Below are 26,025 nucleotides of genomic sequence, written 5' to 3' on the forward strand. Positions count from 1 at the left end.
TGTAGCTTGTTAAATATTAGCATAGGAAGACTGATGTGTGTATTGTGGGTGGGTGGAATCAATAGAAAATTAAAAGCTTGAGCCAGCATTTTAGAATGATATGTGTAGATAATAATCATGGAAGGGTGTAAGAGCATGGGGTTGCAGGAAGGGATGCACACTATCCATACTATGAGAGGCATTAGATTTAGATTCTTGCATAAGATGTAGGTCACAATATTATGATGGAGGATTGGGTTAAATTATGGAAAACTGACTTAAAATTTACAGATTGTTCACTATTGAAGGAGAACTACATGAAGATGATGTACAGATGGTATACAACACCAGTGCAGCTAGGGAAAATGTACAAAACTAGCTCAAACATATGTTGGAAGTGTAAGGAAAAGGAGGGAACATTTTATCATATGTGGTGGGATTGTAAAGTAATTTTAAAAAATTGGGAAATGATATACAATGAACTGAAGAAAATGTTCCATTTAACATTTGTTAAAAAAACCTGAGGCATTTTTGTTGGGGATTGTAGGGAAAGAGCTGCCAAAAAAGTTGAAAAACATCTTCATGTATGCGACAACTGCCGCGAGAGTTCTGGTAGCACAAGGATGGAAGACTGAAGAAATCCCAACTAAAGAATCATGGCAAGAAAAATTGGTGGATTATGCAGAACTGGCAAAATTGACACATAAGCTACGGGACAAGGCTAACTGTGACTATAAGGATTAATGGGAACCTTTCACAAAGTATTTGAAGATGCAACAAAGTGAACTGGACTCCTTGGCAGGTTTTGAATAAACATCCACAATTTTTTACTGATAATAATTAGCTAAACAGTTGGAGGATCTATACAACTCTGTAAGATGCAGAAAATAGCATTATTGGAGAAACCAAAGACTGGAACTGAGAGAAGTCGGGGGGTGGGGTGGGGGGGTGGGTTTTGTGGGGGGTGGGGTGAGGAAAAATGGGGGGGAACTAAATAATGCTAATTTCCCTGGCATATCACAGAATGCCACTTTTAAAAGAAAAGATTATTCCTCCTATAACAAATATTAAGATAAAAATTAAAATTAAACTAAAATTAGATGAAATAAAATGCATTTATGCAAATCTGAATAAAATTATGTAAAACCTTAAATAATAAAAGCATAAAACAAACCTATAATTCTGACTCTTCCTGTCAAGGCACAGCATTAGCTCTTAAGAATTTTCTCCACTCATAACTTACTGCAGATAGAAAATGTGCAGTTTACAGCTGCATATTTATCTAGCACACTTAGTGGATAAAATTGTAGACTAATGGTTAGACTTCTCCCTGAATTATGTTTCAGATATTGCTCTTTGAAGGCATTAGCAGCATGCAATTTAATAATCCCAGATGAGTTTGCCTCCTGGTGGAGTATTAAATTTTAGCGCCTTCTTGGTAGATAGTGGGAAAATGCATCCTAACCAGATTTTTAAAAATTCAACCTTGCTGGAAGAATCAGACTACACAAACTTACAAAGAAAAAGTGGTGAAGATTTTCAACAGTGCACTATAAAGAACTTCAGCATGGTTTATTCTGAGCCCCATTTTAATCCCATTGAGGGCCTCATAACATTATTTTAAGCCTAGCAGAAGCTACATTGCACAGCATTTTTCCAGTTCCTGAGTGCCAGCTGGATCTCATGGGACCCTTTTAACATAAAATCAGAAGAAACTATAGGACATACAAATACACTTTGGCAAGTTTTCAGGATAAGGGAGTTCTAGTTGTGGAGTAGCTACTGAGAATACCTTCTTTTTTGGTATATAAATCTGCACTCCAGATGATGTTGCTGGATTTTAGAATATGGCTTTTCAGACTTTTTTAATCTGACCACAAACAAAGCAATCAACAATGATACAAGGGTTATCATCAAGTTATAGGTGAATATCCCCCATCATGATTTGGAATTGGGCCCGGTAAAATTATATATTTAAATTAGCTCTTTAAAAATTATAAATAGCTCGGTTAACTCTGAGTGCAATCTGTATATCAGTGCATTCCTAAAGATACTACTTTGAATGCAGCAGAATCTAAACACCCTCCCAAGCCTCTCTAGTCATACCTACTTCTCCTTCTCACTTCCCTGGCCTGGCTATTGCAGCAGGGAGAGCCTGCATAATCCTCCATCCCTTGAACCTGCTGGAATACTGCAAGTGTAGACATGGTGCCAGGGTGGTGCTGTCGTCTAAACCACAGAGCCTAGGGCTTGCTGACCAGAAGGTTGGTGGTTCGAATCCCCGTGATGGGGTGAGCTCCCATTACTCAGTCCCTGCTCCTGCCAACCTTGCAGTTCAAAAGCACCCCAAAAAGTGCAAGGAGATTAATAGGTACCGCTCCAGCGGGAAGGTGAACAGCATTTCCATGCGCTGCTCTGGTTCGCCAAAAGCAGCTTAGTCATGCTGGCCACATGACCTGGAAGCTGTACGCCAGCTCCCTCGGCCAGTAAAGTGAGATGAGTGCTGCAACCCTAGAGTCGTTCATGACTGGACCCAACAGTCAGGGGTCCCTTTACCTTTACCTTTAGACATGGTGCCAAAGGAAATGTCATTTCCCCAGAGCACCCAAGTCCTTTGTATGGAGATCATGCAACATAGATCTTAAATGTCCCAGGGCAAAATACATTTGCCAGGATCTCTGTTGCCTATGTTGCTGCTATGGAATGATTGTGATGCCTAGGAGGGAGAAAGTAAGGCCTTCTGATAGACCTCCTTGTTTCTGCTGCCACCAGACAGGAAGGGGGTGGGCAGAAGACATACAGTCAAGGAGGGAAATGGTTTTTTTTGCTCAGATTAAATCCAACTTAGAGTTATAATGCTGCCAAGCCGCCAAGTGTTGCAATTACAAACCTTAAGTGCACCACTTAAAAGTACGTACTTATAACTTTTAAGGGTGGCAGAGTTGGGCTGTTATTTTTCATTCGCCACCATAAGTTTTAAAAGGGCACCAGTGTTTGTATAAAATATATAATACTTTCTTTGGTCTGTCTGTACTGAATGTTAAAACTAAATGTAAAAAAACTGATTTTTATGTTGGACCTTTTCTTCCTTTTTATTTATTTACTGCAGGGGGTGGGGGTGGGGGCATCCTTTAAAGCACTTCAGCTCTTTTGGTTTACCGGAAGCATAGTTTGAGACCTCCTAATTTTTTGTTTAGACAAGGATTTGTTTAGGCAAGAACTCTACAGTTCTATGACTCCATCATTATTCTTCTTTTCTGGAAGACCCATGTTTATAAAGATATTTTGCTTCTTTACTTTTCCCCACCAATGACTTATAAAGGCTAAAAAATCTTTCAAAACCTCATACTGGAGGCTTTGACCCTTGCAAGATTGGCTGTAATCATCAGCTTTTTATTGGCGCCTTGAATAATTTGGTTTGTTTCATTTGGGGGAGATTTCTCATCTATTGATTCTTTCCCCCTGCATTGCAGATGAAAATCTAGAAGAGGATAGTCAGGACATATTGTATTGTTATAGCACTCAATTCACCATATATAATGGTATAATTCAGTTCTTTTAGCCAGCAGCCTTTTAGCAGACTCAATATAACTGACTATACTTTGGATGATTTCATTTTTAACAGCACTTATCTCCCTTTTATCTGGAACAAATAAATGATGAGCAAATCAAATATTCTTCGGGCATTTCTGCATTTCTCTGCTGTATGAACAGCAATTTCTAGCATTGAGACCACATTCAAGATTTTTACAATAATATAATTCCCTAGTCACTAAGGAAAGGCTTCTCACGCAGACTGTTCATCTGCTGCAGACATTGTAATTTTTGGTCCTGAGTGTAAAAACTGACAATATGAGAAACTGACAAGCCCTTGGTTAACATTCATTTCATCCCTCTTGTTCAATAATAACGTACGGTAATCTTACGACCTAGAGTTAATTAGTTAACTAAAGGCAAGATACAAAATACAAAATATCTTGAAACCTTCTGTGATGTGGCAGCAATAAAATAATGGCATCAGTCCCTACACATGGACATTTTCCAGCATAATTTGCTTTGTGCAGTTCCTAATGTTTTTCAGACATCCAAATGTTTCTCAGATAACTTTTCAGCTATCAAGCTTGTGATATTAGTATAACTGAAACAAAGAAAACCCTAAGTTTTCTGGGCTATGGAACATGCTCCAATTCCATTAAGTAGTTGAAGGAACAAATATGTAGCCGCTTTCAGCTGCTTTATAGTGCTGCTATAATTATTTCTTCATAGAATGTAATTTTAGTGTATCTTCTTAGCTTCATCTAACCCATATCTGATTTCCCAAGCCACATCCCACATTTACATGACCATAAATTGTTTTAGAGATTGTGACTAGGAAGGGAGAAAAGTGGTTTACTTATGTGGGGCCCAGGCCATTAAAGGATGAAAGTTAGAACCCAGAATTATCCATCCAAGGCCACAGAAAGCCAATTCAGAAACGCTACTAGTGATAGAGGTAAATTCAGAATTGGGGGCAGGGGGTTTCCAAATGCTTCCCAGGTGTCATGCAAAGGAGAATCACTGCTGGTTAAGGAGACAGAAATAAAGCCACTTCTGTTGTTAGCAAGTCTTCCCTATTGCCTCATCTCCCTTCTTAAAAGTAAGGATTTTTTTGAGGGGAGGGGTGGCAGGATCTGGCAGGGGAGGACTAGTGTTTTTCAAGCCTATAAACCCCTGAGTGATCCTGCCCACCTCCTGCCAAGTATTCGTTAGAAAATGGATGTATTTCAAGGCGGGGGGGGGGGGGAGCAGAAGGTGAAGGGAATTTCCTAACAGTAGATGTTACTGCCATGATTCCTGTAGGGACATGTATTTTTCTTTCCCTTCTATACTTTAGTTTCTATTGGAAAGAACGTTTCATATATATTTCCAGCTTTGCAGGAAAGAAATACAGTATTATATATTAAATAGTATTAAATACAAACATATATTGAATTAGCACCAAAAACAGTACTAATTGGTTTACATTATTTTTGTTTTCTAGGGCAGAGTCTTATGGCCAATATTTTTTATGCCTATAGCTTTTGTTATCTCTTTAAAAAACAAACAAACACCACTTTGTACTAAGAGATCAGCCCAATGACAACTGATAAGCATTACTGTAATTTGTTTTATAGCTCCCCATAGCTTAGAATTGCCTTCCGAGTTTAGATGTCAAATGTTATTTTGATCCTCTGTAAAGCTTTTGATAGTACAGTTTTTATTTGAACTGCTTTGTTGCCATCAAGTGGTTTATAATAGCATTTCATCACAGGCAAGAAATCACTTTGAAACCAAATCCATTACCAGATATCTGCCAATCGTTTTTAATAAAAGGAAGTGAAATCACATGGGGAGGCTTTATTTGGGAGTTTGATTTCATAAAGTGAAATGAGTATAATTAGTAGATGCAAGACAAAAGCATCACAGACCAGATGTTTGCAGACTGTTGGAATGGCTTGATGATACTGATTGGCTTTTTTGCATCCCCTCTGCAATCTTTTTTCTCTATGGATGGCAAAACATCACTTGTCCAGCTAGCTTGCTGGATTTCCTTGGATAACCAAAAGCCCAGACAAATAGAAAGGCTACAGTGGGAGTATTTACAGTGCCTTTCAATAATGTAGAAGTACCAAGAAATGGAGATATGCTTAAATATATATTAGGAAACACAGTTATTACCATTTTATATATTTTGTAAGTTGTACTGTTTTTATTGCTGGCATTGCTGCTTGTGACCCATTCTGAATGTTACAAAGTTTTTGAAGTGAACGTGTGAATATGCATGCACTGGATGTACCCAATGAACTGTAGGGGCAGGAGGCACTATGGGAAGGCCTAAAAGTCGAGAGAGGAAGTTGGCTTCTTCTGGTGAAGGAACTGAATAATACTTCTGGGCTCTTATCACATTTTATAAAATACACTGAATTTATGTATTTGCCTGACTAGTTATGAAGGGGATTGAGAATGAATTCCTGTATGTTTTGTAAACCGCCTTGAGGTGTTGGTGTTGTTATTGTTATAATCAAATGGTATATAAATTTTAGGAAATAAATAAAATAAATTATTTGTTATGCTTGTATTGTGATTGCAGGGCTATGTCCTTTAAGTTGCCATTTATAAATTGCTATTTGCTGGTGCTGTATTGTCACTAAGGCTGTTTGCAGACATGCAGGAAAAATTTTTGGACAATTCCTTAACAAAGCAGGATCTGTGTTTTTTATATTTATTCAGCAACATCCTTACCACCTGGGATAATTAATCAGAATCCTGATTCTGGCCTCACCCCTGGAGAAATGACATGGGTAATAAACCCCAGCATACGTTTTCTGTGTATATGTGCCCAATTTAGTAATGCTGTACATAGAGCACAAGCATGGGAACACCAAACAGCTGGAGCAGAAGAAGAAGACAGAGAGTGAATAAAGAGAAGAGTGGAGAGCAGCCCATTTCCAATCTTTTGGACCGCATGGGTAACTCAATGAACCTGATGTACCTGGAACTGGGTGTGGAGAGTGCTGCTGAATAGGACACAGCTCTGGGCAACCTGAAGAAGTACCATCCACCTTAGGTAGGCCTGCCCATAAAAATCAAATTTAGAGTGAGAGACTAGGGGCCACTGTTACAGGAACTCTTCTAATTGTGAGACCTTTGTGCTTGAGCTGAGAGTTTCCATCTTTACCATGAATGGGGTTGGTTTGGCCATGGTTCCCTCTCACAATTAAACCATGATGCTTTGACTCAGAGAGAAATGGATGGAGTGAATGAATTTTCCTCACTGAGTGCCCCCTGCCTATGTCCCCCCCCCCCCCCGCCCTCAGCAAGCCACTGGCATGCATCTTGGACATTACCAGGTAAACCCTGTAGAGCATCATGACTAGTCTATGTTTGGATCATGGAATCAGAACCACGGAACTGCAGAGTTGGATGTTTGCAGGTTTCTTTAATAGACATTTTGCTACATCTCCAGGAATGAAACATTGTGCATGAGCAGAAGTAGCTTAACTGTTGAAAAAGAAAAGTTTGCGTATTCTGAAGTTTGTTTCAGGGGGAGTTTGCTTATTCTGAAGTGCCTATGCTTAAGGAATCAAAACATGTATTTGAAAGCCTACAGGGGGAGTGACTTCTTCAGGAGGGGATTTGCAGAAAGGGAATGGCAGGCAGGGCAAAGGTCACCAACATCTCTTTTCTCAGCTCTTACCCACCTTTTCCTGAATTTTTTAATATATATTTTGAGAAGGGGGCAGTGAGCTACAGTTAGATGCATTTGACTATAATGTGTACTTTTCTATTATCTTTATACACTTTTTTACTTTTAGCCTTTCATGAAGCTCATTATGTAGAAAAGCATAAACCTCAAAGCTGAGCACATCTCCATCTTTTATTCATATGCTGCATTACATCAGTTTAGACATGACAGAGTTTAAGCAGCATTAAGTGAAAATGGGTGCATTTCTGACTTGATGGAGTTCTGTTTGGGTCTGGTGTATCTACCATTCTCTAGCTACATGATGCTGGTTCCACCCACCCTTCCGTCAAAACTTTAATTTCTCTTACAACATCCTCAGTGTTTTTCCCAGAAGTCTCCCCCTTAAATTAAACATTTCTGATTGATTCAGTTTTATAATGACTTGCATTGTTTCTGTAAAGTAATAGTGAAAAGGGAGCTGTGTAGAGAAAGGCAACCTGCAAATGCAGAATTTGCTGTTTACAACATTTAAAGACAGCTTAGACAACTGTACAACAAAATCTCGGCTGATTTCAAAAAAGGTCATACTTTACTACTTCAAAAGAACGTTGCAATGGCAAGCCAAATGCAAGCCATGAAGGCAATGTAGCTTTGTGGAGGGTTTGCCTATTTCTAACAACTGGATATCAAACTGTAATTATTTATGTCAAACAGGAGTAATTAAGATTGCAATCTCCCGAGTAATAGCATTCATTAGTGCTAACACAAGCAAACCATCAATACAGTCCTCTGGGAAAATGGGAGCATTTAACATCAAATTCTCTATTTTTAGTAGGAAAAGGAAAAGGAAAGGATTATTTTCTGTTTCACCAATTTCTCAATCTTAGGAAAAGTAGTTGCTCACTAAAAAGTTTGAAAGGCAGACATGTATACTGTAAACACTGGTGTTGAATTCCATTTCCACAAAACCCGCATCTTATTTCCATGTTAGGATAGTTTTATCATCCTGCATATATTCTTGGAGGCAGATGGTGATTTTTCTTGAGAGATAATCTGATGATCCCTGCTCTGGCTTTCCTCTTTTAAATACAGCTGATCATCTCATGAGTCAGCTGTTCCACAGTCTATTTAACCATCTGGATTTAAAACTTGGCTCAAATTATGAGCATGAAATGTGTATTTCCTTTTTATTTAATTTTACTGTGAGTCTAGCATTTGGGAACAGCATAAAAATATAATTTAGAGATAGCTTCAGTATTTGCAAGTTATATAACTTCAGATTATTGGTTAATTAGTTTGGTTTTTAAATTTGCAGCTAGTATTTACCAGACTTGCTTAAACGTCTGGTGTCAATGGCATATTACATATTCAGATTCTTGGTATTCTGCTATTAAGTATACAAATTCAATTTGATCCACATATTAATGTGAACTTAGCCAAAATAAGATCTGAACCAAAACTGTCGCTATCTTTCAAAATTCACCCTTCTCTAAATTTTGTGACACAGTTCTCTAGCCAAAATACATGTATAAGAATGCGTATAGTAGGGTAAGGTGTAAATAAAACTCATATTTAGGGATATTGTTTTCAAAAAAGGTGTATATTATGTTATATTAGAAATGAAGTGGAACTAAAATTGACTAATTTGCCCAAACCCATTTGCTATGCCATCCTGCTATACTCCATGATCTGGGGGTGGCCAATGTGGTGTACTCCAGGTATAGATAGACCAATGGTCTGACTCAGTATAAGGCAGCTTCTTGTGTTCCTTGAAGAGATTTTATACCCTCTTGTCAAAGTGGGCCTGAGAGGGTGGTGAGGAAAGACACTGGCCAACCTGATGTGCAAGGAGTTGCTTTCTGCAAGGTTTGAGTGCACCAATGAGTATAAAAGCCTTCCTAGAATTCAAGAAAGAAAGAAAGAAAGAAAGAAAGAAAGAAAGAAAGAAAGAAAGAAAGAAAGATCTGTCTAGTATTTTGCCAACCTAATGCCCTCCGGATATGTTGGAGTACAACTTACAACAACAACAACAACAACAACATCCATTTAAATTATTAGCCCACGGCTCTGCTAACATAGGTATTTACAAACAAAGGCAGAGAGTACTATCACAGTTTTACAAGCGAGCCAAATGTTCTTCAGCCACAACGAAGTAGTTGCGAAACAGTCATTAATAGCAAATTCTTATCTCAATCCCATCCGTACTTACGGATAATGAAGTATTCCATCACCAGCTAAGTATCCAATTGGCAGCAATGAATTAAAAAAATATATATGTTGGTTTTGGCATGGTGCTTTAATAGCAACATACTTCTGAACATTATTAGAGGTGCATGTGGGAAAATCTGAAAACAGCTTTTGGTGTATGCAAGCCACTAAAAGTCAGTGTACACCATGGTTTAAGGTCAGCTGTAAAGAGAGTTCATATACTCATTAGACTATGGTCCCTGTGTTGCTACAACTCACCAGCCTGGCTTTTGCCTCTACTCTTAACAATTAATCTTCAGTAGCTTATTTTCTAAGCTAAGAATGTTAGAATATTATTCACCTGACACTTTGCTAAAAGATGTATAAAACTTCTGCTGCCACTGCTTTCTTGGCTTAGGAGAACGTGGCAAAATAATGTTTGTGACTTGTTTATATAACCAAGCTCCAGAAGATGATAGCTCAGGCTGTTATCCCAAGGTGTTACCCTGATTTTTTATTTTATTTTTTAAACCCCTGTACAAATGGGGAGGGGAACATCCAGGGCTTTTCTTGAATAGTTCATCTGCATCCCTAGTATGTAGATAGTGAAAGTAAGGGAGAGGAATCCCTTTTCTTTACAATTCCTCAGCAGCAGGTCTAGGCAGCACTCAGAGGTCCGCCCTTATGCATCACCCAGGCCCTCTGCAGCATAGCAGTTTGGGGGGTTGCTCGGTGCAGAAAGCTAAACAGCCTCAATATTTGTATGCACTGTACCCCTGGAGTACTAGTTGCTGAAAACAAACAAGGATGAGTTGCTACTGAGCTCACATTCCTCTAGGCAATGTACAATAAAAAGTTGAAACAATCCAATATAACAATACAACTAATCAATCAGTAAACACAATAAGCCAAGCAGCTAAAATCAGCCTTCAATTCCAGAGGAACAACTACCACCAGTTAACAGAGAACAGGCCAATAAAAGATGTTAAAAACCAGTTTAAAAATTTACAAGGGTTTCAACACAATATGTCACCTGTGCTTGGAACACTGCTACAATCTATGATCTATTATCCAGGTTAACTTGGTCATTGGTGGAGATGGGTTTGCCTACCTTGCTGGATCCGTGTGTCTTGATGAAGTTTTTACATTGTATACATCTTACATCTGAGATACAGTACCCTACTCTGGGATTTTTAAAATAAAGAGTAGGCAAAAATATCTCAAATAAATAAATAGATAGATAGATAGATAGATAGATAGATAGATAGATAGATGTTATCTAGTACACCACAGCTATAGTGTTTGTGGCTCACAAAATCTCAGAAATAATTGACAGTTCTTTTCCACAACTTATTTCAGTGTACTTTCTCAACTATACTACAGAAACACTGCCATCCAATGGTTGCTATATTAAATTGTTGTTTGAGCATTTGTCAAAAGGCAGAAAAAGTAGTTGAGCATCTTCATTATTTTGAATGTTTAATTGATAAAAATATGCAATTTAGATTTGGCTCAGAATTCAAATTTCTCCCATAGTCAGCTGTATGTGAAGTTGCCATTGCAACCTGGCCAGTTTTAGGAAGTAGAAATGTATAGGAAATAATCAAAATAATCCAAATCTTTGCATGAAATTCAATGGCAATAAATATATTTTATTGCTTACAGGCCAATGCTCTGACTTAATTGGTCATTTAAACAGTACTAATGACCACAACCCTGTTTTCAGCTCATTCTGATATTGTACTGTTACACACTACCCGAATCTCAGAGCGAAGTGAGATTCCAGGGGTCAAGGTCTGTGTTTCCTTTGGAAATGAGGCATAGCAGAGACTGTGGTGTCTTTAGTATATAGGGTTTATTTATACATATATACAACCTGAGTCTAGAAGGAGTAAATTCAGAGCATTCACATTCCAAGAGAATCTCTTGCTTCTCCCATAGGCACAGCAGTCTTGGCTCCAAAACAGCAAAATACCATGTTCTCTGTCCCTTTTACAGCCTGTCTGCCCACATGGTACTCTGATCCCAACCCCTTTCTCTGCAGCTTGCAATCTCCAAATAGTGGGGTAGGAGAGATGAAAATAATGCTAATATAGTTCACATCTGGCAACCAATGTGCCCCTTTGATTTCACATAGTACATGAGAAGAGGCGTCTAAAAAGCCTAGGATACAAATTTTCATGGCTGTGTGGTAGCTTTGGTGGCTCATTTAACAAAAGTAATGTTTAGCATTAACTCTGGAAATGGATACTTGATTATGACCAAACTAAGCCTCCTAGGAGGATTTTGCTCTAGGAGGTGCAAATATCAGATGCACATAAAATGGTTGCTGCCTGTACTTCCTTTTGCTGATCTATCCAGAATCCCAGGCAGTTATCTTCCTTGCTCCATTCTAGGATTTCGAAACTACTTTTTCTCTATTCACTATCTTCATTCTACCCCCCAATGAATATTGTTTATCAGTCTTTTGTGGTAACAACCAAACTTTAAGTGCTCATTAACGTTGCTTGCTAAATCTGCTACTTCACAATTCTCTGCCAGTTCCCATTTGATTTTTCCCAAAAAAAATGAAGCAAAGGCTTCAACACTGGCATAAAAGCTTTAAAATCTGAACACTGTAATGTTAAAAGCTAAAAGGAACTGATCTCCATCCTGCTGCCCTCAGAGGAAAAAGTTTGAAAATGGCACTGTTCAGATTGTTCAGCCACAATTAGAAGGGCTCCCTTGACTCCCCCGACTCCCAAAGCAATTGAAAACTACATTAGGAAACGATTGTCTTTATTGGGAAAGGGAGCAGCGGAACTCAGACTATATCATTACCCAGCAAGCTGCCTGATGGCCAAACCAAAGAGCAAAGTGCAGGGCAAGGGGTTACAATGTGGTATATTAGCATGAACTTTGCTTCAAACTTTGGTGGATTTCCTCTCTCTTCCAAATTGCTATACAGCAAGAAGCGAGAAATGCTGCCTTATCTCTGGCTATTTGATCTGGACAACTTGAGATAGATTTGATAGTTACCCATCTAGGTAAGTGCTTGAAGTCAGCCTTGCAATAACAATAAAAAGTCTGCAAGATTTATTAGAACACACCATGTTTTCATAGTCTGCCAGCCACATATTCCTACATTAGTTTTTTTGTGGACATTGAAGGTCAATAAGAAGATGACGAAGGAAGGGAGGGAGGACAAACTCATCCCCAATTCCCAGAACTTTTCAGCCCAATTACCCGGAAGAAATGAGCATTCTTTGTCAGCTGGCAAACATGTGGAATTTGTTCTAAGATCACATGCAGTGCAGTCCTGTACACGCCTACTCAGAAATCAGTCCCTTTGAGTACAATGGGGTTTTGAATTCAGGTAAATGAGTACAGAAATGCAACCTCAACAAACCTACATATTGTACTTTCTAGGATCATCAGAGGTCCCTCATGTCCCATGTACTATTCTTAACATGTCTCAAGAACAGATGCAATTCTCCTTTTGGTGAATTTTTTTTTTACACTTACATGTATGCACATATACACATCTTGATATAAAGCCATGCACAAGAAATTAGGGGAATGATATAGGATTATCAAAGTCAGATTCTATTATCAAGAGGTAGACAAGTTTAGCTTCATAACAAAATAAATTAGCAGATTCTACAAACAAGGTGTCTACAGAGGCATCCTTTGGTCCCTTGCACCCTTTTCAAAGAACTATTTCTCTAATTTCTTTATCTAATTTTATTCTCTAATTTTTTTTCCTTGGTTATATGTATTTTCTTTTTCTTTTGTATTTTCTTTTATTGTAAATATGTATGTTTTCTAATTTGTACTTAATAATTTTTTTTTAAAAAAAGAACTGTTTCGGCAACCCTCCCCCCCAAAAAAATAGAAATTAGTACATTTTATGTGATGCAAATACATCTGGAGTGAGGGCGAGGTGAAGAGAAAGGATGAATAAAATCTCATGCCTTTGTGCCATGGAAGCTTCTCCTGTGTTTGATCTTGTGGCAACCGTGTGAGGCGCATTGCCACACGCATACATTCCATCATCTGATAGGTAATTTTTGTGCTCCTGGACCTGTGCACCTGGTGGGGGAGGTTTCATGAGCCCCTAGGTATGCCTCTGGGTGTCTACAGTGAAAAGCGCAGTCATGCCAACTCCTTGTTAAGAAATTAATTTATTACCATAAAATGAAGAGAGAAAGGAGAGTAGGGATGGGCAAATCTGTCGATTTAAACCCCCAGCCAACATTTTAAGATCCAGTTGAAAAGCCAGACACTGGAAATGTGAAAGCAGCCTTTCAAAATGTTTCCATTTCCTAGGTTTTCTTCTCTCACCCAGCTAATGCTTTTAACACAGATGCCTAAAATAAGCATCTTATCCATTTCTGCAAACGAGATGAACTATGCTATGACACTTAGTGCATTTCCCCCTACCCTTTACCACAGTCCATTAGTACACCACACCTGGTGCTTGTATAAACATGTTCATCTTCATGTAAATTAAACAGAGATTTTTAAAACATTATATACAAGAGGTAATGTGTACACAGAATAGGAATCAGCCAAGATCTGTCAGTTAAGTACACATCTGAGTGCTAACTCCAACATACAAAGGCAAACAGAATCCCAATATGGGGCATGGTTCTTTTTCAGAATGGGAAGCTAGCCTCCTCAAACTAAGAAATATAGTTCTGTTTTACTGGGAGCACGACACACTTACTTTCTACTTAGGTATATAAAATGGTAGTAAATATGTGTTATCATAATTGTGTATGCATTCCATGCACCACAAAGACAAAATAAACAACTAAGTCTCAGGAACTGTGTTTATGGATTATTATTTTTTAAAACAGTGCTTCGTTATCTAGAAAAAACTTAGTAAGAGCCATTTTATTAAATTATTTTACATACAAATTCAGCCAGCTGTGTGAGACTTTCACAGCCCATATGAAGAATATTTAACATGATCACAGTATCTGTTGGTTCACTTCCAGACCAGGACCTCAGTTGGAGTAACTTACCATTTTTTTTCTTTTCTTTTGCTATTTCCCTGAAGAGGAATCATAGAAATTTAGAGTTGGAAGGGACCACTAGCATCATCTAGGCCCAACTCTGCAATGCAGGAATCTTTTTGTCCAATGTGGGGCTTGAGCCCACAATGCTGAGAATAAATATCCCATGCTCTACTTACTGACCTATCCCAGAATAACAAATAAGACAATATTGATCCTTGTGCTTAAATGGCATGCAGTAGTATCACCAGCATAATGCCTGCAGCTGCCAGTACTTCATGTGGAGCCTCAGTATAAATCTTCTTAAAAATCCACAATGCATGGGAGACTTATTTCTTCTTCCTGCTGAGTTCCTGTTTGCACTGGATTAGCCTCTTCTACACTGAGCACGTCCCTTTTACACTTGGAAACCCAGCCTTCCTTCTATTCTGAACAGGATTGGTGCAAAGAGCTTCTCTCTGTGAGAGAACATGACAATGGCTGCTGTAGATGCCTTTTTTGCATTGATGGGGTGGCTGATAGGGGTGGGCATGCCCACACCATTTTGTGGTAGTCTTATTTGTTTAGATGTAGCAGCCATTTTGTGTTATGCCACAGCAGCGTTTTGTGACTAGCACCCACAGCACTTCCTCAAAATTCCAATCATGATCACTGGTCAAAAATGGTTGGTGAATCCTGGCCTATGATTTCCAAAATATACAGGGCTGGCAGCAGGTTTCAGGAGTGGATCCCTCAACTGTAGTTGGTCCCTCACTTTAAGGGTATAGCTGGTGGAGATGGTCCAGTGGTGAATGGGAGCTCACATGGCTGGTCTCACTGGCATGGCCACCATTTGAATTTCACCAGAACGCAGTATCAGTGCTGACGGCCATGCTGGACCCATGCCAGTGCAATCTCACTTACTTTGATTTATCCACAATGCAGTGCCCGTGAATTATGCAACAGCACTGCATTGTGGGGAAATTACGATGACAGTCCTGAGCCTGTGCTGAGCCACAAAAAAGTTAATGGGGGCCTACAGGCCCAGGGCCAGCTGTGGTAGTGTGTCCCTATCCACTGCCTCAGAAGGCCCCAGCCTTTTGCCTTCAGGCACTTTCCTGTGTTGAGCTAAACGGAAGCATGCAAAATGCACTGTAAAAGAGGCACCTCTTCTCCTATCCTCTTTATCTCCTACCCAAGACTCCTGTCCCTCCTGCCCTCATTTTTAATATCCACCAACTACCACACCTCCTCCTGTTTGTATACCTTTCACATATGTATATCCTACTTCTCCAATGAATGCCATACTGTGGCAGTTAAGATAGCAAATTGATTTTAACAGAAACTGTTGGCATACTGAGCATCACAGCAATCCCACTAACTACCAGGGGAATCTTCTGTATAATTGCTATGCATAAGGTTGATTGGGTGTTACTTAATAGTGTTTTTATGAACAATGTAATGAAATTACACCTGAGAGATGTAACTGCTTCCAGTCACTAGAAATAGAAAATCTGATGGAGCTTATGGTTAGCATTTTAACAGCAACAGATAATAGTGTATATTCAATTTTCTGTATTTAGTTTCTCATTTAGGAACTGAGCTAAATGGCCTCATTCAATACAGCTTCATGATGATGAGCTTAGGTCCTAGGTATCTGAAAGACCGAATTCCCTCATATAAACCTGCCCATGCTTTGGGATCTTCAAGGATAGTCCTTCTTTTGGTCCCACCCAGTGCTTTTTTCAGCCGGAACTCACTGGAACTCAGTTCCAGCACATCTTTTTTCTAGGAAAAAAAGCACTTGTCCCACCATCCTCACAGGCACACTTGGTGGGGACACAGGAGAGAAGTTAATTGGGTCCCTCCTTGCTGTCCTATCAGCAAGTGAAGACCTTCTTGTTCCAACAGGCTTCTATGAACTGACTGCTTTTAATTAAAGGGCTAGCGCCTTATTGTAATTATTGGTATGTTTTAAACAGATGTGATACATAGCTTTAATTCTATTTTGTATTTTAATGATGGATTTTTCTATTTTTTTAGTGGTTCTTGTTTTTATCCATAAGCTGCCCTGAGTCCTGTCAGGAACAAAGGCAGAGTATAAATATATAATAAATCTGAAGCCATACAAAGTTAGATCCTTTGTACTGTTTTGCTTGCTTTCTTTATATCATCAACTGTAACCTCACTCCATGTGCCCATTTTTCTCCCTGGGTCCCAGAATTCTCCTTATAGTTTGGCTGGTTATATCTTCATATGTATATTTTATAGTTTGTGTCTTCTGATTAAACCATGAACATTAAGTCAAGAACAAACCTTGGTTGCAGCCCATAGTTTGTTTGGGCATAGCACTAAGCCAAACAATGGCTTAGCACCTGGCAATCGCAAAGGAGGGAGAGGAGAGAGGCAGCCACAAATTTCTCACTAAGCACCAGCATGCGTACTCATTCACTCCAAGCCATAGTGTGGCTTAATATTAAGTATGAACCCAACTTCCTGTGAACATAGAGAAAAAGGAACAATGGAAGTCCTATTAACTTGCTAAAAATTCAAATATTACGACTGGAAGTCGAGAGGCTCTAAAGAGGCAGGGAGGTAAAGTGGATAATAATGGTGTGAATGTATATTTATAAAAATAAAATTCAAATATTACAAAAACATGAAACAGCAATCACTCTAATTCTATGGCTTAATAAGTTGAAGTAATGTTCAATCTGTCTAAATAGTTCTTTGTCTTCAAGTTCCATCAAGCAAACGTTTGAATTTTGTATCAGGTACACAGTCACAGCTATATTTATGGACAGATTTCAGTATGAAAAATTGCTCCCTTTATAATGGATTTATAATGGAAATGCAGACACTACTCTGCCCATTCCAAGGCAAACTGTGCTGCTAGAATATTTATTACATTCATTTTGTAGCTATGCAACTGCAAGCCTCAGTTTTAAATGAAAGAGAGCGTTCCTGACCTGTGTGATACATGAGGTGCATCTGATTTTAAAACACAAGTTCTGAGTGCCCATTTTACTTAAAAGGATTGTTCTTGGACAATAATGTGAACTCTACACTATATCAAATGAAGAAATTAGTCCACAAATGAAAGCATTTATTTCTTTTGGTGTACGACCATTGTCAGTTATTCTGAGTTATGCACCTACCTTTGCCCCTTAACACTTGCTGGATCCAATGATTTGAGAGGTCTGGCACCCAGTTTAACACACCAAGCCTTGATTAAATTCCAACAGTTGCTAGAGCCAAGGATTAGAAGTCTGGCACCCACAAACTCAGAAGCAATTATATTTTATGCTTCTAACCTGACCTGGAACTGGCAACAATGGAAGATGGGATAGAACTCTTTAAGATATAGCCACACCCACATTGCAGCTGCTAATGATAAAGCGCACATATATATTTGTGTGTGCTGAAGACAGGAGACACAAATTACCATGAAGAAAATCCAATATTCATATGAAATGATCATGCTTAATTATCCTATTTTTAGAAAGGTGTCAAGAAAGAAGTACTAAGCATTTATAGCTCAGTCAGTGCAACAAACTACAATATCAGCTAATGTAGAGATTGAGACAATTAGAATACAAAGAACAAACTGAACAGCCTTAATATTTACATAGGTAAAGGTACCCCTGCCCGTACGGGCCAGTCTTGACAGACTCTGGGGTTGTGCGCCCATCTCACTCAAGAGGCCGGGGGCCAGCGCTGTCCGGAGACACTTCCGGGTCACGTGGCCAGTGTGACAAAGCTGCATCTGGCGAGCCAGCGCAGCACACGGAAACGCCGTTTACCTTCCCGCTGGTAAGCGGTCCCTATTTATCTACTTGCACCCGGGGGTGCTTTCGAACTGCTAGGTTGACAGGCGAATATTTACATAAAATCTCTAAAAAGGCTCTTTTGTTGCCTAGTCCAACATTTTTAGTATCTATCGCATTTATCAACCCGCTCCAATTCACTACATAGGCAGGTAAAAACAACAACTACATATGCAGATTCATATACGTACAGTGTAATACCTCTCTGGTTTCTGTTTTATATTTTTCAGTGCCCAGATGCCCCTCATGTTTTCTCTGAAGCATTTCCTTTTGCAATCCTTGGGCACTCTCCACCTATGGCTTCTGAACAATACCTCTTTGATTACAGTTCATTCTGCCTTAAATGAAAATATGGAGCAGGTATGCACAAATAGTACAGCCTGTGGTGGGACCCCTGATACCTCTGAATTACATACAGCCATCCCTGAAAATGGACATATTTTCTTTATTGTTTTTCATCTTTTCTGTCATATGCTCTGAATAACTGATCCTCTATAACTAGATTTTTTTTCTGGACAGAAGTCAATAGTTGAGTCATACAACTGAAATTGGGAAAGAGTCTCTGGATTCCAGAAAAGGTGCCTGCTAATTCTTTATTGGTAACAGATACTGGGCACTTGTGGTCAGTTTCTACAACAACACTAACTTTCCAAAAACAAATATGTTGAACTTTTTACAGCTATATACAAAAGTCAAAGATTTCTGTCTATATTGACACTTGGTATGAAGGCTCTAAAAACATATGCCACGTCTTTATGTTGCTTTATGTATTTGCAATAGCATTTTCCAATTTTGTCTTGATACATCATGGACAATTTTGCTTGTCTCTTAATAGCAAATAGTTTAGTATGTGAGCTGTGTTGATTGATATATAAATTCTTTCTTTTTTCCTTTCCTTTCTGTGCATTCTGTTTAAAGTTCTGTAGGGGTTTCGGGGGGGGTTATGGTACAATGTATTTATGTTTATGATTTTAAAGGTAAATTGTTTGGAGACCTTTGGATAGTAAGTGACTAATAAGTCTTATATTATAAAAAAGTAACAGCATCTAGGTCACCCTCTATTAGTTTTAGCCGGGTCATTGCAGCTGCTGACACTTTGTGACTATTTTGCCTAACCTGACACATCATTCTTATATTAAGATTTACATCTTTAAAAAATTAGGGATTATTGCTTACCTATATGAGTATAAATATTAGATCCAGTTCAAAGAAAAATCCAGAAGGCTTCTGATACTACCCTTACATATATTTGGTTTCTTCTTTTCTCCTTTAGGAGAAGCTCAGAGAGATCATTTGGGAAAGACTTTTTAAAGAAATACTAGCTCCTTAAGAACATTTAGAAAACTTCTGAAATGTGTTCTTGCATGTTACATTTAGCACTATTGTATAAATAAATAAATAAATAGATAAATAAATAAATAAATAAATAATAAATAAGTTTATAAAATAAACTAAGTTTTCATAAAGAACTTGCAAGTAATTTGATAAAATATTTTATATCCATATAATACTTGCTAGGGACCCACACAAAATACATTCTTTAATCTCACACATTCTACTTAACACAAGCAACATGAAAGCTTACTTAGCTACTGGGTTATGAGAACTTATCTGTAAGAAGCATACAGTGATAAGCTAGTCAGCTAGACCTTCCATTAAGCCTTTGTCACGTATCAAGGTTAATCAGAATATGCCAAAGCAATAGGCCTGTTCAGGATAATCAAGATAGTTATAATAATATTTTAGGCAGGAATTTCAGATTATCCATATTTACCAGACCAACTTTGGCCATAAACAATGAGAACGCCTTCTAAGTAAGCAGCACTCCCCCCCCCCATAGGGGTACTCAAAGGTAATGCATACCACCACTTTTTTCTAGAAGAAAAGCACTGGTTAAAAATGTGGCACTTAATATAACAACTTCATGGTGAGTGCCAGTACCTTTTTGTCTAGAAGAAAAGCACTGTGTGTAAATATTATTGCATAAATAAAGATTTTGCCAAGAACAAAGTTATCACTGGGGTGGGGGTTAAAGATACTAAAATACTTTGTATATATTCACAAAGAAACTCAAAACACAAATGGGAAATCTGCTGTATTTTGAAGGGGAAAAAATGGAATAAGAGGGGCAAACTCTACTGATTTTTAAAAATACTCCAGATTTCCCATTTGTGTTTTGAATCTCTTTGTAAACATATATAAAGAAAGTATTTTAGTTTCTTCAAACCACATAGGTGATTCTTTAAAGAATCAGAGGAATCATTTACCAAGTAAGAAACAGTCAGTTGTATAGTTTGGAAAGTGACTAATCAAGTAGCCACAACAGCTGTTCTTTAAAGAGATTTTCTGTCACGCAAAATGTTCTCATGAAGCCAACATGTCAACAAAATGTTGAAAGGACACACACATTGATACTTTTGCTGGATATAAACTTAAAGTGCATTAGAGAATGGACTTAATGAAGGAAACACCCCCCCCCCCCATTTCAATGCAAAGCAAAGCAAAGCAAACAGGGACAATTTACTTTCGGGGGGGGGGGGAGTATGTGCAACCTTTCCACTATGCCATAATGCATTAGATACTGATCACATTCCTTTTCATGAGTTTTAAAAATTCACTTATCAGGACAGCGATTCTAACTATGCAGACTGTATTCCTGTACACTGCTGTTTAGACTATCCATTAAAAGCAATTAGTTCACTGAGAAGGTCAACACATGCCCTCCTGTGACCACCTAACCAAGTTGAAGCATTAGAAACTCTCTTGATATAATGCTGCCAGTCTTGAAAATGGAATATTGAAACAAAATAAGGTCCTGGAGGACATTCTGAAAATGCACGCTCCTCCCACATTGTTCATTGGCCAGACATCACTTACATAAATAACTTTCGCATCAACATCAAGCATAACACAGCTTCGAGCAGCACTCCCCTACTGAATTATACCTAAGAAACAGCAGATGAAGAGTCAGATAGCTGTGTCTTGGGAGTTATTTGTGCAGAACTGAGACCTCTACCCCTGAAAACTTCTTTGAAAGGTAACGAAAATATTGCTTTTGCTAATCCAATAAGATGATCATGCATTGTATTTTATTTTTAAAAATATGTTTCTTCAACATCAACAAATGAAGAAATCTCTTTGCATTTGATGCTATTCTTTTCTTTAGAAGACACAGTCTACATCCCATTATGATCACATCATCAAGCTCTGAAAATATTTAAATGAATTCAGATCTCTTTGCTACAATTTTGCTGTTGCTTGTGTCTCTGTCCTCATTGTCTATCATCTTCCTTTTTGTTATCACTCCACGTGTGCCCATAATATCAAGCTACTTCATTCACTTCTTGCATTCTGCTCTTTGTGCCTTGTTCCATGATGCTGTTCATGCCAAGGAAAGGCCTTGCTACCTCTACATATTAAGCCAAAACCCTTTTTCATTTACACCTCTGTAAATACACCTTTGTAAATACACTCTGTAAATACACCTTTATTTTGCAAAATGACTTTTGGATCACCAATTCACTCAGCTCTCTTTGATTATTACCGTAACTTTCTTCTATTCATTTGTTTTCCCCATCATATCCCTCTCCACCCCTTCATCCCATCTCTGACCAAACTTTTAACACTTTCTATTCCCATTCTTCTGGTCATGTTATAGAGACTGTAATCCTTTGGGGTTAGGAACTATATTGCTTGCTAATGCAGTATTGGAGTTCAGTTAATATTAAGTTTAAACCAATTAAGGGGTTTAAATTGTGAAAGTAATGCTAATCTACCTTCTCAAACTAAAGTAAGAATATTCTGCAACATTTATATTCTAATTTAGGTTGTTATTTTTGTATTACAGTTTTCTGTTAATACAGTGAGTGACTTCATTTTAGCATTGCCCAGACTGAAGGAAAAGTAGTATTTTCTACTTATAAAGTTCTTAGGTTACATAGAGGAGATTAAAATATTCCTATCTTATTAAACCAGTTGTTTTTTTAAGGTGCATTTTAATCTGCTGAACTACTAAGAAATGCCCTATACCTAGACCAAAACAATGCAAAAACTGACTGTGGGGAAAGGTGACTTTGTGAGAATGTTCTATCATATTTCTGGAGAAGAATCCCAATTTGCCCAATAGAATATAAGGAGGAGGGAGGGAGGGAGGCTTAAAGCCTTTGAGGAATCTCCTTCAGAAAATTATCATGCCCCATAGAGCACAGTGGGTGTTGTGAGTGAACAGAGATACTGGACACCCAAGCTGGAAGTATACTAGCCACATCATTGGATACAGCTTCACAAAGGCAAGTAGCATGGCATAAGGCTGAGGTTCTATGCTTGGCATTGCCACATTGCTTAACTCAGCCCAGGCTGTGGAGTTGAATTGGGTCATGGGGTATCAGTGATGGCCATCAATGGCTTTAATGCCATTTGAGTGGCTTTCACACAGAGAGAATCTAGGGCACACTGCTGCCATCACCCCTGCAATGGGATATCCCACGCCTGTGCCCCAACGTCCCATCCCCAGCTACCTTGCATTTATTAATCCTACTGAACGCCTTAGTGCCCTTTGATAATTGTGACACAACAAAGCTGTGGTAAACAGCAACAATAAACCATCCCTCCCAGGGAATCAACAATACAAATATCATAGGATTTTGAAACTGATTCTGCTAGTTCCAGCCATATGTAAATTTCCTTCCTAGCCCTATCAACCAGCAGCTAACACTGGGTTCACAGCAATCCTGAGATTACGTCAATGTATGATACAAGCTACAGCAAAAAGAGGTGCATAGGGATGGGCAGGCTGGGAAGGAACTGCCTGTATCCTTGGGAGTAGGCACCCCTTGTAATCTTTCAGGTGGACCACATTCACCTTGGTGACCCTCTGTCCCTCCCGATCAGTTCTCTCCTGATTGGCTGGAAGCAGAGAGGCCAGCTGACATGATGGGCTGCAAGTGCAGTATTATCTCTGCCCATCATCCCCACCTCAGGCAGAAAGAGGACCTTCGTGTGAAAATCTATTTTGTCACAGAAGACAGTAAAAATAAATGGCAACATTCAAGTATCTAAGCATTACTGTATGCAAACTTCCACACTTATTATTCCCATTACATAATAGATTCTGAAATTAATTGTCTATCTGCCATTGCTTTAGCCTAAGTAAGCATATCTTGATTACAGCTGCATCCTTTTACTCACCAAGGTGTCCCATGGAACTCAGTGAAGCTTACTTCTAAGTCGACATGCATAGGATCTGTCAGCTTCTTATGTTTGGCAGGATTGTGTTCTTACTGTGAATACAGTTCATTTATTAAACAATCATATTTTCATTGAAGGTTTGCTCTGTGGTTACTTTTAGTGAATCTTGCATATCTTAATGGGTCCATTGTTTTACCATTAGCAAGCTCATATTGGCAAGAATGTGTATAAAAGTGTTTTCAGTCCACTCTGGGGAAAACAATACTGCCTACTTTTTGCCTGCTTATTTGAATTGGTTACTTATGTGAATCATTATGGGGAAACAGGAAACTATGGTCAGTAATATTACAATTCTATTTCATTCCCCTTAGGAACTAATTCTTCACTATCTTTTTTCCCACATTCTCAGAATTTCTCCTTAATATTATTTTATGCTTCCAAACTCACACTGCTTTAAAAAGATGAAAATGCAATCAGCCTCAAAGAACGAACCAATACCATAAAATCCTGCTGTATTGTTTATTCTTTGGGGAACTTGGCTTCTCGTTAGATCAGTTGAACTAAAATATTAGCAATGCATAAAAAGTTGAAACTAAGATCTGTAACAGTAGCAGTCCTGTGCAGTTATTTCAACAGCATACAGTCTGTTCAATGCAAACCAAATTTGTTTGTAGAATGTACATGATTATTTTTAACTGTCTAATCTAATTTAAAGCCTTGGGTTAGGATAGGTAACAATAAACATAAGAATCTGTTTAAATTATAAATCTTATAACATCTCACTGAGGCTGCAAACCTACAGACTTCTGGAAGTAAGCTACTTTGAACTTGATGGAGCTTAGTTTTGAGCACTGGAAATCTTTCAAGACATCATTGTGAGTTGGAGGTGCCAGATTCCCCTAGTTCCTAATAGGTGTTAGGTTCAAGCCCCCTGAATCCAGCAGGAATTTAATGGCCAGAGTAGCCAGGCCAGCCTGATGATGGCCTCTAAGTATGAGTTGTTAACAATGGCGAGGTGATGAACCATTATTGTAACATTAAGAAAGCTGGGGCTCTGTGACAGACAGCTCTCCAGCTGTGAGTTATTTTGCAGGCCAAAGGCCAGAGTTTGAAGAAGAGTAGTTTCTTTTAGGATTGTGGTTGGCTAGGATGTGAGCTTGGGAGGAAAAGGTGGCAGTCTATGAAATGCAGCAAGCTGGAACAGAGTGACAGAGAGTGCCATGGCTAATTTCTGCTGAAATCTAAGACTGAGGCCATGGGAAAGCAAGAACCCCTTGGAGGGTAGCGCTGCGAGTCCCTCCACCACAGGCTCAGGTTGTATATATGTGTAAATAAACCATATATCATAAAGACACCAGAGTCTCTGCTCTGCCTCATTTCCAAAGAAAACACGAACCTTGGGTAACCACCTGGACCCTGGAATCTTATACCGCTCGGAGATTGGGGTGGCGTGCATCAATATATTGGGAAACATGCTGGCATATATTATGCTATTAGTAAAATAGAGCTGAGTGTTGGCAGCATAGTGATGACAAGCAAACCTCGTAGACCCAGATTACCTCCCACCACAGTTTCATGTAGTTGTCCCATATTTAATTTTGTTTGTTCTGTCTTAGGATGTTCTTTTCTGGTAGGTGATAAATTTCATGGACCGAACTGTGGAGCTAATGATGTAAAAATATCTTTTTAGATCTTTCTAGTAAGCAGTGTCTCTTTGTACCACATTCCAGCTGAGTAATGTAGAAATACATCCCTATTTATAGGAAGACATATACAAATGTCTCCTTTTCTCAGGGCATCTCAGGCCACCTGGGAAGAGACCACTGCTTGGTGGTAGAGCACATACTTTGCATGCAGAAGGTCTCAGGGGCTGTACAGAGTTCAGTAATTTTTCTTCTGTGTTTTTTATTTTGGAAGCCAAATACCTCAGGGCTGTATGGAAGAAGAGTGCATGAAGAAAGACTGCTTAACCCCTTCCTCTCTAGCCATTTTTTCAGCTTCTTTTTCACCCACAGGGGTCTCCATCTCCTCTCCTCTTGTGGGTAAAAAGGCACCTTATACAGGGTGATTTTAACCCCAAAATAACCTTTCCCTGCTTTCCCCAGGCCGAAAAATGCCAGAAGGATCAGAGAGCTCTGCTTAACATGTAACTTGAACATTACTTATAAGATTATGTCTGTGAAACTTCCACAAACTGGGACAGGGACTGGATAGCTTTAGCCCCCTGTAATCAAAACCATGGACATTCCTTATGCCTTCCTCAGTGCAGTTAGCACATCATTACTCAGTGAGGCAGAGTTGGTCGGAGCTGTTACCACTGAACTGGCTGGGTATACACTCTGCAAATTTATACTGTGTATGTAGTCACCTTTACATGGGAAAAAGACTGAAGCAGCAGCAAAGTCTTGCATAACCTTTAATTTTTTTTTTTATAATAAATTTTTATTAGTTTTCCATGAATAAAGAAGAAACAAAACAAAAACATAGACATAAACAAACAAAAACACGACTTCCCCATACCACCCCTTTTCTGCATTCTTGTTTCAAGATTTTTCAGCAACCCTCTGAACATAACTTAAATATATTTCATGTATTTAACTTCAGTTAATTATTAATACAACTGTAGTTCTTTATCTCTTGTAACTCTGAGCCCTAATTTTCC

At 38.6% G+C, this 26,025-nt stretch overlaps 2 protein-coding genes across 2 annotated transcripts in view; one reads left to right on the plus strand and one right to left on the minus strand.

The window, feature by feature from the left end:
* KCNB2 (potassium voltage-gated channel subfamily B member 2) overlaps window positions 1-26,025 on the minus strand; it is a 233,625-nt gene that overhangs the window by 200,023 nt on the left and 7,577 nt on the right. Inside the window, exon 2 of the mRNA XM_028736710.2 lies at window positions 23,364-23,455. The gene's annotated coding sequence lies outside the window, so the exon portion shown is untranslated. The remainder of the gene's footprint in view (window positions 1-23,363; window positions 23,456-26,025) is intronic.
* The window catches only part of TRPA1 (transient receptor potential cation channel subfamily A member 1), a 44,838-nt gene continuing 39,565 nt past the window's right edge, over window positions 20,753-26,025 (plus strand). Inside the window, exon 1 of the mRNA XM_077932912.1 lies at window positions 20,753-21,213. The gene's annotated coding sequence lies outside the window, so the exon portion shown is untranslated. The remainder of the gene's footprint in view (window positions 21,214-26,025) is intronic.

Source organism: Podarcis muralis, chromosome 8 (assembly GCF_964188315.1).
Source record: "Podarcis muralis chromosome 8, rPodMur119.hap1.1, whole genome shotgun sequence".
Classification (NCBI taxonomy): Eukaryota; Metazoa; Chordata; class Lepidosauria; order Squamata; family Lacertidae; genus Podarcis; species Podarcis muralis.